General features: G+C 45.0%; 1 pseudogene across 1 annotated transcript; it reads right to left on the bottom strand.

Moving 5' to 3' along the window:
- Positions 1-9178, bottom strand: LOC103691076 (uncharacterized; annotated as a pseudogene). The gene is made up of 5 exons (XR_015650502.1): positions 8482-9178; positions 6285-6409; positions 3978-4075; positions 1386-1558; positions 1-1174 (listed from the first exon to the last, which is right to left on the bottom strand). The product of XR_015650502.1 is annotated as an uncharacterized LOC103691076 (transcript).
- Positions 9179-11632: the final 2454 nt, after the last annotated feature.

The raw sequence follows: 11632 nt of genomic DNA, 5'->3' as shown, positions 1-11632 counted from the left end.
TAATAATGGACACTAGAAAAGCCATGAAAACTGTACAGTAATAATCAACATTAAAGATGGAGAAAGGAACATAAATTCTAGAAATATCTAGGAGATGGGTTTACAGGACTTGGTGATTGCCTGGATTGGGTGGTAAGAGTTCCCCGATGTGAATTCTCTGGTGATGAGCGAGATGTGCATGTTGCCTGAAGGTTTTCTTGCATTCTTTACATTCGTAGGGTCTCTCTCCTGTGTGAATTCTCTGATGTTGGACAAGGGATCCACAGTAACTGAAGGCCTTCCCACAAACATTGCATTCATAGGGCTTCTCCCCGGCGTGAACCCTCTGGTGCTGAGTGAGGTAGGCAATCTGGCTGAAGGCCTTCCTACATTCCTGGCACTTATACGGTTTCTTTCCAGTATGAGTTCTCTGATGTTGAGCAAGGTGGGAATTTTGGCTGAAGGTCTTCCCGCATTCCTTACATTCATAGGATCTCTCCCCTGTATGGATTCTCTGATGCACAGTAAGGTATGCACGAAGGCTAAATGCTTTCCCACAGACCCTGCACTCATAAGGTCTCTCTCTGCTTTGAACCTTCTGGTGTTGAGTAATGGATGACCTATTGCTAAAGGCCTTCCCATACTCCACACACTCTAGGGCTTCTCCCCAGTGTGAACTCTCTGATGCTGAGCCAGGTAGGCGAACTGGCTGAAGGCCTTCCTGCACACCTTACACCCATAAGGCTTTTCTCCAGTGTGAACTCGCAGGTGCTGAACTAGATGTGCGTTCTGGCTGAAGGCCTTCCCACATCCTGACACTCGTAGGGTTTCTCTCCCGTGTGAATCCTGTGGTGCTGGACAAGGTTGGATCTCTGGCTGAAGGCTTTCCCACACTCTATACACGATAGGGCTTCTCTCCAGTGTGGATTCTCTGATGGAGAGCAAGGGATGAGCTCTGGCTAAAAACCTTCTCACAACCGTTGCATTTAAGCTGTTTCTTCTCTGTGCAGATGCTCTTGGGCTTGAGAAACTTCGAGCCGTTTTTCAAGCTTTTCTGGAATGTGCCTTCTTCATGTGCCGTGTTCTCTGCTGGGCTTGTCGGTCGTGTATGAAGCAATGTGTTCTGGTGGAAACTTCCCCAAGATCTCTTATTAATGAACGCTTCAACAGCAATGGTCTCTTCCTCGAGACAAACCTTTATTTTTTTTTATTTTTTTTAAAAGATTTATTTATTTATCATATACAAGTACACTGTAGCTGTCTTCAGATACACCAGAAGAGGGCATCAGATCCCATTACGGATGGTTGTGAGCCACCATGTGGTTGCTGGGAATTGAACTCATGACCTCTGGAAGAGCAGTCGGTGCTCTTAACCGCTGAGCCATCTCTCCAGCCCCGAGACAAACCTTTAAATTCCCGTATTGCCTCTTGAAATGATGACCCTGGCTCCATTCTCCCACCAAACTGGGATACTCCAGGCCAAGACTTCTAAGTTCTTCTATTATCTTTCTGGATGACTCTTCTTCATAGAGTTCCTGCTTTGGGATTAACTCTTCAGTCTCATACACAGGCTCCCAGCCTAAAAGTAATAATAAAAAGTGTCTTCTTCATTATGTATCCAGAGAACATGGACATGACAGTCTGTCTGCGAACTTAGTACCAAACAAAACCCAATGGAACATTGACTTTCAAAGCCCTGAAGAGTATAACAAACTGAATGTCGGTCATGAGGTCACGTGAGGAGTGATTAGAACTTTATGGAAACCAGTAAGGGGTGTCACCGGCGAGAGGAACTGTGGCTATGACCGGACTTGGCTGTGAGTATAACTGAATAGTCTGTATTCCCATAACCGCTTCATTCAAGAACATTCACTGAAAAATAACTATCTAATATCGGATGTTCTTGTGGATGCTTTTAGTATCAGGAGACAATGACCGCCTGCCTTCATTGATCTTATTTTCTTAGACGAGACAAAAGCGAGTAAGAAAGTGCTATTGCATGTCAGAAGGTACTAATGCTGTAGAAAAGGGAATGGACGGGCAGTCATGTATCTGAACACAGAGGTCCTCAAGGTCCTAACACAGCACTGGTGATTTATTTATTTATTTTACATTTTGTTTTGTTATAAATTGTATTTCTACAGAATGATCAAGAGATTTAAACTTCATATACTGAATGGAGAGATGGCTCAAGTGATTAAGAGAATTTACGGTTCTTTCAGAGAATCCAAGACTGGTTCCAAGTATCCAGGATTACTACTGGTCCACTTCCGGGGGATGCAGTATCTCTGGCCTCCTCCAGCACTTGAACACATGTAACACACACACACACACACACACACACACACACACACACACACACTCCATTGTGGTGGTTTGGATGAGAAGGCTCCCACAGGCTCATTTTTTTTTTTTTGGTTCTTTTTTTTTGGAGCTGGGGACCGAACCCAGGGCCTTGCGCTTCCTAAGCAAGCGCTCTACCACTGAGCTAAATCCCCAACCCCTCCCACAGGCTCATTTATTTGAATGCTTGGTTCCTAGTTTGTGGAACTGTTTGGGAAGGATTAGGAGGTGTGGTCTTGTTTGAAGAGGTATATCACTAGGGGTGAACTTTAATGTTTCAAAAACCCATACTACTATCCCCAGTTAGTTTTCTCTCTCTCTCTCTCTCTCTCTCTCTCTCTTTCTCTCTCCTCTCTCTTTCTGTGCCCTTTTGTGGATCAGATGTAAGTTTTTAGATATTGCTCCAGCATCGATGCCTGTCTGTCTGCTGCCTTTATCCCTGTCAAAATGGTGATGGACTTCCCCTTTGAAACTGTAAGCCTCAATAAACTGTTTCTTCCCTCTATAAGTTGTCATGGTGTCTCTTCACAGCAATAGAAAAGTGACTAAGACACACACACACACACACACACACACACACACACACACACACACACACAAAGTTCAAAAATAAAATAATTTCTTCCAAACTCCATATATGTGACAACGGTTGTTTACGTGAGTGATCTGTTTAATAGCAGCACACTAAGTTTAATTCAGCATCGTTTACTACAACAGTTGCCCATGAAAATTTCCTCTCAGAAAACTGAATGTGAACCTAACCCTGGCTAAGGCAGTTTGGGATATGGGGTTGAGAAAGGTATTTACAACAACAAAGCAGTCCTTTGTTCCTCCTCAGGGTTTCCGAGGTCACCACACCGGAAGCTTTACTCCTTTGTTCCTCCGTTGTTCGTTGTTCGTTAGCTGCTCACCTTTGCTTTCCTTAAAAACCGTCCATCTTCACACTACCCAGAATTCTGTCTGTTTCTGGGTTTCCAGCACGGCACACTTTCGCTTCATACATGCTGTCTGTAGCTGTCTCTGCTGCTAGCCTACCAACAGTGTGGTTTTCTGTACACACATGTAACACATGTATGGTACCTTGGGGTGAGGAGACAGGAAGGAGTGGTGTAAGAGGTGCTAGTTAGTAACGCTGGTATTGATTGGAGGAGCAGAAGAGGATGGACTGACTGACAGAAAGACCAGGCATTTGTGGATACACCGCCAACACTAACCGGAGCGAACAGCGCTGAGTTCACAGCATACAAGGTTCAAGGTACTTCAGGAGAATTATTCTAGGTATGACAAAATGGAGATTAGGCAACTTTTCTAGGATTTCACTACATGAGTCAGGATTTGAGCCTGGATTCTGTTGACTCTCGGTGTGGGCCTGGAGTTCATCAAATCAGGGAAAGAGTATTTACAAACTGGAAGGGAACTGCGGACCTGAGAAAGAGCAGGAGTCAGACAATGGTGAAGTGAGTTATGGGACCAACAGGCAGAGCATGGCGACAGAGGAGTTAGGTGATCGTGGGGATTGTGACCTCGAAGGCCCAGTTTCTTTCAGGCCCACGCATTTGGGAACACGCCACACAAAAGAACAGAGAGACATTGTCTTGAGTCAGGTTGAGCAGTCACATCAGAGGTGGCTGCCTGTCCATTTCCTCTGCACTCACCCGTGGACAAACTGCCCGTCAGCTCTGTCCGCACTCTCCATGGCTCTTTCTCTTGTTCCAACAGGAATATTACACTTGGCTTAGAAAAGCAAAGGCCGGGAGGGGGATGTTTGCCCGGAAACCGGGAAAGGGAATAACACTCGAAATGTATATAAGAAATACTCAAGTTAATAAAAAAAAAAAAAGAAAAGAAAAGCAAAGGCCTGTAAATGTGAAAAGAAATGACATAGTTACACTGAGGGCAGCCCACATCTTGCATCTGGTATCAACGACACAGCAGGGCAGGCCCCACACCCACGGGTAGTTGACCAGCATGAAAAACATGAAATAATGCAATTTATACTACAAAATGTAGTTTTGTTTCATTTTGGTTTTTTTTTTTGGTCTTATTGAGTTTTTTTTTTAAAGTATTATTTATTTATTTTATGTATGTGAGTATGCTGTAACAGTCTTCAGACACACCAGAAGAGGACATCGGATCCCATGACAGATGGTTGTGAGCCACCATGTGGTTGCTGGGATTTGAACTCAGGACCTCTGGGAGAGCAGTCCTTGCTCTTAACTGCTAAGCCATCTCTCCAGCCCATCTTATTGATCTTTTGGCTGTTTGGTTTGGTTTTTGTTTTTGTGACTCTTTTGTTGTTGTTCTTAGTTTCTTGATTTTTTTGTTTTTTGAAAGAGAGAAAAAGTATAAAGTTGATTGGGTATTGAAGAGGGAAGAGTCTGGTAGGAACTGAGGGAGAGGAAAACATGATCAAAATATATTATATGGAAAAAAAATAATAAAATAATATCTGGGGCTGAAGAAATGGCTCAGCCAGAAAGGCACCCATGCAAAAAGCTGTCATCACAGTTATGAGAGACAGAGACAAGCAGACCCTTGGAACTCACTGCCCAGCCAGCCTAGAAAACCAGTGAGGTCCAGGTTCAGTGAGACATCCTGTCTCAAAACACACAGGACTGGGGCTGAAGAGATGGCTCAGAGGTTAAGAGCACTGACTTCTCATCAGAGGTCCTGAGTTCAATTCCCAGCAACCACATGGTGGCTCACAACCATCTGTAATGGGATCTTATGCCCTCTTCTGGTGTGTCTGAAGACAGCTACAGTGTACTCACATACATGAAATAAATAAACCTTTTAAAAAACCTCAAAAAACAACAAAAAGGTAGGGCTGGTGAGATGGGCCACAAGATAGGCACTTGCTGACAAAGGAGGATGCCGAGTTTGACCACCAGGACACATGTGGTAGAGAGATCTGACTCTGAAGGACTGTCTTCTGACTGCCACAAGCCTCTGCCAACACACAGTAAATAAATGTGTAGAAACTGCTCCTGTCCAAAACCAATGAAACACAACACCAGAGATTATGAAACATTTGGCCAAGGCCAACGATAGGCCCACTACCGCCAACTCCATGATTTAGCATCACGGCAAACACTCACCCAAACTATGCCTATGCTACCAAAATATTCACAGTGACAGTCACAAAGTCCCTTATGAATAAAGTCCCACTTGGCAAGGGGAAGACATCTTCACTGTCTTACTTGTGGTTACTGTTGCTGTAAGGCAGCACCGTGACCCAAGCAACTTGGGGAGTGTGGTGGTTTGAATAAGAATGCCCCCCCCCCCCCGCTCATATATTGAATGCTTGGTCATCTGGGAGTGGCACTTCTTGAGGGGGATTAGAAAGTGTGGCCTTGTAGGAGGAAGTGTATCACCTGGGGATGGGCTTTGGGGTTTCAAAAGCTCAAGCCAGGCCCAGTGTGTCTGTTCTTTCCTACCACCTATGGGTTCAGATATAGAACACTCGACTTCTCCAGCACCATGTCTGCCTGTGTGCCTTGTGATGGCAATGGACTGAATCTGTGGAACTGTAAGGCCAGGCCCAATTAAATGCTTTCCTTTATAAGTGTTCCAGGGGTCCTGGGGTCTCTTCACAGCAATAGGATATTGGCTAAGACAGGGAGAAAAGGGGGTTTTTTTGGCTTATGCTTCAACAGTGTCATCCATCCTGAAGGAAGTCAGGACAGGAGTTCAAACAGGGTGAGAACCTGGAGGCAGGAGCTGATGCAGAGGCCATGGACGGGTGCTGCTTACTGGCTTGCTCCCCATGGCTTCCTCAGTCTGCTTTCTTATAGAACCTAAAACCATCCATAATGGGCTGGGTCCTCCCCCATCAGTCAATAATTAAGAAAATACCCTATAGGCTTGCCTGCTGCCCAATCGTATTCTTCGTTGAGGTTCCCTCCTCTCAGATGACTTTAGCTTGCGTCTAGTTGACATAAAACTAGCCAGCATACTCACCCAGAGACACCAAGATTCTATAGTTCTCCAACATCACATGACTGTACAAATGCCTTTGAGAAGGATTCAGGCAATCCCATTCCTCTTGGGAGAAGTCTATTGCCACATCTCTGAAGGTCACCATCTCCTGAAGTAAGAGAAAGGAAAGGAACTAACCTCCCCACCCACCATGTTCACCCCATCTACTCAGCACCAGGCACGAGATACTTCACTCCTCAAGCATCAGCCTTAACAATCATTCTTCTATCCTATTAGGAATATGAAGGCGCTCCCTGATACCACAGCCCCAAATAGGTCAGCCATTTTCCTTCTCATGGCTTCTGTATTTCTCAGATCATTCTGAATAGCACTCCTACCTCAATTCCCTACTGGTCTAGCTATCCTTGCTGTATGTATGCATGTATGTGTGCACGTATGTATGCACGTATGTATGTTCAAGTGCACTGAGTACCCAGTGATACAAAAGTACTGGCACTCATGAGGCATTCAGATACTCACTGGACAATCTGAATGAATGAATGAATGAATGAATGAATGAATGAATGAATGAATGCACGAAGGGTTGAACATTTCAAGAAGATCAAGGGGATGAAAATGGCCCATTTTCACTTGGCACAGCTCTGGAAATTGTGCTAAACTGGACAGAACCAATTGTCTTTGTGTACAGAAACGGAAGCTTCATTCCTAATTTTGCTTCTGCCTGTAGGGGGCAGGGCAGAGTTCTTAATGATCTGGAGCTAAGCTATGATTCAGTTGTGCTCCAGGAGCAAAAACCCAAAACAACAACAACAACAACAACAACAACAGGCCATACATACTTTTCCATTCTTTTTTCGTGATTTATTTTTAACTGTGCCTGTGTGGACATGAGTGCAGGTTCCTGTGGAGGCCAGAAGGGGGTCCCAGAAATCCCCTAGAGCTGGAGTACTGGCAGTTGTGAGCGCCTGACATAGCAACGGGAAATCTCTGCAAGAGCAATCCCTCTAGCCCTCACCCTCTCACTAGTCTGTATGATCAACAGAAAATAACCACAGGGTTGGCCGCAGGCAGCTCGGTGGTGAGAGCGTTTGCCCCTCATGCCCAAGGCCCTGGGTTTGATTGCCAGTGTTGTATTTCATTTTAAACGGCTTAAATCCCAAATTCACAGTCCATTTGTCCCCTAACACATGATGATAATGTGCTTAGCCTCTCCGGACGTAGAGTCAACCAACTGTGATGACATGGTTGGGGATGACATGGATGATGATGGTATAGGGCAGGAGAATTTAAGAAGCCTAACGCTGTCGGAGAGGGGATGAAGCAGGCTGAAAGCCAGGAGAATGGAAGCAGACAGCCAAGTCAGGAGACTATACCCACAATGCACATGGGAGATGACAGTTCAAAACCGAAAAGAGGGGGCTGGAGAGATGGCTCAGCAGTTAAGAGCACTGACTGCACTTCCAGAGGTCCTGAGTTCAAATCCCAGCAACCACATGGTGGCTCACAACCATCTGTAATGGGATCCGATGCCCTCTTCTGGTCTGTCTGAAGACAGCTACAGTGTACTTGTATATAATAAACAAATCTTTAAAACAACCCCACAAATGTATATGAGGTTGGGGAGGTGGGTCATAGTTGCTATGCTCTTGCAGAGAATCCAAATTCAGTTTCCAGTTTTCAGGTCAGGTGGCTCACAAGTGCCTGTAACTTCAGCACTGGAGGAACTGACCTGTGTGGGCAGTGGCACACAGGTGGCATACACTCACACAGATAAACACACATATACTTAAAAAAAAAAACCTTTTGATAAAGACAAAAATTTACAAATTGTATTTAAAAAAATTTAAGGTAGTGAGCTGACTGAATGACTTTCACACAGAGCAAGAGAACTTAAGATAAAGTCAATCGAGACAGCCAGGAATGTATGTAAACCATTGGATTACCCTGAGTGAATTAGGAATCCCAGCAGAGGGCTTTTGGAAGCCACATGCTGGATTCCCAAAATCATTTCAGCAGTAGGGAAGTTGATGTCAGCTCACTTTGAAAGGTGGGAAGGCAATTAAAGGAGAGAGAATACACCAGCTCACCTGGTACACGGTTTTTAAGAAGTCCGGCCGCCATTTTTCCTCTCAACTCTTCCTAAGTAAGGCAATCCCGGCTAACTGAGATGGGAAAAGAACACGACAAACTAGGCGTTCTCTCAGCATCCACATCACTTACCATTCTATGTTTCTTCCTCCGGCCCCAACCTTCCCTTCAGTAGACAGAGCAAGACGGAGACGTAGCGATTTGTTTGCACACGATATAATCCATGCCCAAGTTCATTTCCAATTTATTACTTGGGCAGCAAATTTACACAGCTTACAGATAAAGAGATGCGTGGTGTTTAGATAAAGATACACCTTGAATAAATAAGTCACTAAGATTAAATAAGCGTTAATCATCCTCTCCATCAGAAGAGTGATTCAGAAACTCGTAGCATACTGTCACCACTTAGCCTGAAAAGATACTGGGTGACAAGTTTCAGGACCCTCACAGTCTCAAACATATTGCCAGCCACTGTCGCACACGTGCCACAGTTAAAGGCCGTGGGTGTACACGGTATCAGATGTTTAGCCCTCTCCTATACCTCCAAGTCTCAGACGCTCTGGTGCCATAGGCTGGCATCCCTAACAACGGTCTCACATCTTGGTCACAAAGAGGCTCCACGACCGTAAACAAGTGGGAAAGAGAAAGGGACCAGGCATAGTTCACATCTGGTGACAGTCTCAAACTGTACCAACTACTCTCTTACTCCCAGGGACGCCCAGAGGACCTAAAGACCAGAGTCTCGGAGACACGCTGACCACTCCCTACAGGCAGAAGGAACTGCAGAAAGATCTCGCCTCTTCCCTGAAGCCTCTGGAATCTCCTCCACTCAGGCTGCCACACCCGCTGCCCTTAAATTGGAATCTAGCCTCGGGGTAGGAAGGGGTGGGGGCGGGAAAGAAGCTCCTCTGTTGCCAGGGTTCTCGGAGGACACAAAGGGGCGACGGCCCAGCTCTCGCTGGTGCCATTGGGAAATGTAGTCCAGACAGAAGGGACCATAATACCGTGGAGTTCAGCTGGACTGACAAGTCTCTGTCCCAAAGTCTCTTCTCACCTCCAAGCCACATATATGTAGATACACACACACGCACACCCGCACGCACGCACTCACGCGTGTGCGCAGAACACCCATGCACATAAAATAAACTGAAAATATATTTATTTTTACTTTTGCCTGCATCTATGTATGTGTAGATAGCATGAGTATGCCTGATTACCAGGAAAGGCCAGAGGAGGTTCCCAGAGTGCTCTTAATTGCTGAGCTTTTTCTCTAGTCCCTCCATAGATCTTTATGCAGGATGGAACCCAGGTCATCAAGCGTGCCAGGCAATCACTCTGCCACCCAGCCAAGTCCTCCGTATCGTCTTCACCTGACTCTATACTTCATTCAAGCACATAGCATTTTTCTTCAGGAAAAATTTCTCGACTTGAGAATAATACTTAACTCTCTTTGTCTTTTGGTGTGTCTGTGAGTGTATCTGGAAAACGTGATGTGATGGGTTAGGCAAACATTTCTGGAGTCACGTGTGAGTGATTGTGTTTACAGTATGTATGATATTCATGATGTTTAAATGTGCTGTGGTAGGAACGGATTTGTGGAGAATTATTGAGTCGGACAGATGTTGAAAGATTAGGATAACGGATACGTGTTTGTGTATGGAATTCTTCTCTGTGGTGGCTGATTAGGAGCCAACACTGTATGGGAGAAGCTATCTGTGGTGCTGGGACAGACAGAAAATAAAAGTTAAGGTGGGATGGTGGTGTGTGCTGGACCTGTGGAACAGAAGCGGGCTGATTTCTCTGAGCTTGCGGCCGGTCTGGTCTACACGTCGATCGATGGCAAATTCAAGAAGTTTGTTTGACAGCAACAATACTAGGCAAGGAAAAGAGAAACTATTGCTTTCAGTTCTATATTCTATGTGAAATAAAATAATGTCGCTTAAATTCTATGATAAAGGAACTATGTGCACTATATTATCTAAAGCAGGGCCTGGAGAGATGGCTTAGGAGTCAGGAGTACTTGTTGCTCTTGAAGAGGACCTGTGTCTCTCAGGGAGTGGCTCGCAAGCACACATGCCACTCCAGTTTCGGGGAATCGGATGCTCTCTTCTGGTCTCCCTGTGTACTGTATGCAGGTACTGCAGGCAAAATACTCAAAATACATGAAGCAGAAATAAACCTTAAAAAAAAAAACCTTCTGGTAGAGCGCTTGCCTAGCAAGCGCAAGGCCCTGGGTTTGGTCCCCAGCTCCGGAAAAAAAAAACCAAAAAAACCCCCAAAAAACCTTCTTCGCTAAACAGTATTATCAAGAAAATAAAAAGACAGATTACTCCTACAGCATGTGTGGACACTATTCGTAAAATATATATCAAATAAAGTTCCCCTTCCCGGTGGTGATTAAGTTTTTCTTTCGTGGATCCTAGGTCTTATGCATACAAAGCAAGCACTCTGCTGCTACATTGGCTACATCCCCAATGCCCACTAAGGACTGAAATATATGAAAAACTCCAGCTAATAAGACAATCAAAAGCGAATTTAAAAAACGAGCCAAGATTTTGTATAGACGTTTCTCCAAAGACGTGCAATGTCTAGCAAGCAGCTGCAAAGTCTCCCAATATCATTTGTAATTAGATTATTAGATAATGAACGATGCGAGGAGCAAAGGGAAGGACGGAGGGAGAACGGCTAACTGGTACAAGGGTCTAGCTGACTAGTAAATGGTTCCGTTTCCTTGGGATCTAGTTAGTATGCAGACATTGCCCAGGAATCGTGTTTACAATCCTAGGTCATCAGTAACACCAACGGTCAGAACAAGGAGGCTACGAAGTACAGACAAAGGCATGTTTCTGACAAAACTGGATAGTAATGAAACGCTGTTGAGAACATATAGCCATGGTCACAAACGTGGTTGCAAATTCAGTCTTAAACGTCGCTGACTCTCGAGGTCTCTAAACTTCATAAACTCCACACCCTGACCCCATAGTCTCGTTCTCTTATACACATGTATTCGTGTTAACTCCTCTTTCTGTCTGCTACCAAGAGTTTGTGATTTCGGAGGACCATCCCCACCATAAATAGGTAAACAATCGCCTGGAACAGCCCCGATCCAAGGGAACTAAGCAAACTCAGCCATGCTTCCCTCCCATATCAGACTTCTTAACCCTGAGATTCTCAGAGCCAAGAGCCAGTTTTTCCTTTGGGCGAGCACAGGTCTCGGGCTGCGAAGGATTCTGGGAAATGTAGTCCAGAGCAAGAAAGCAGCGGATCCTTTCGGATTCTTCTC

This window comes from Rattus norvegicus, chromosome 1, assembly GCF_021556685.1.
Source record: "Rattus norvegicus strain SHRSP/BbbUtx chromosome 1, alternate assembly SHRSP_T2T, whole genome shotgun sequence".
Taxonomy (NCBI): Eukaryota; Metazoa; Chordata; class Mammalia; order Rodentia; family Muridae; genus Rattus; species Rattus norvegicus.
Note: the sequence above shows the minus strand (reverse complement) of the source record. Positions and strands in the feature narration are given on the sequence as shown.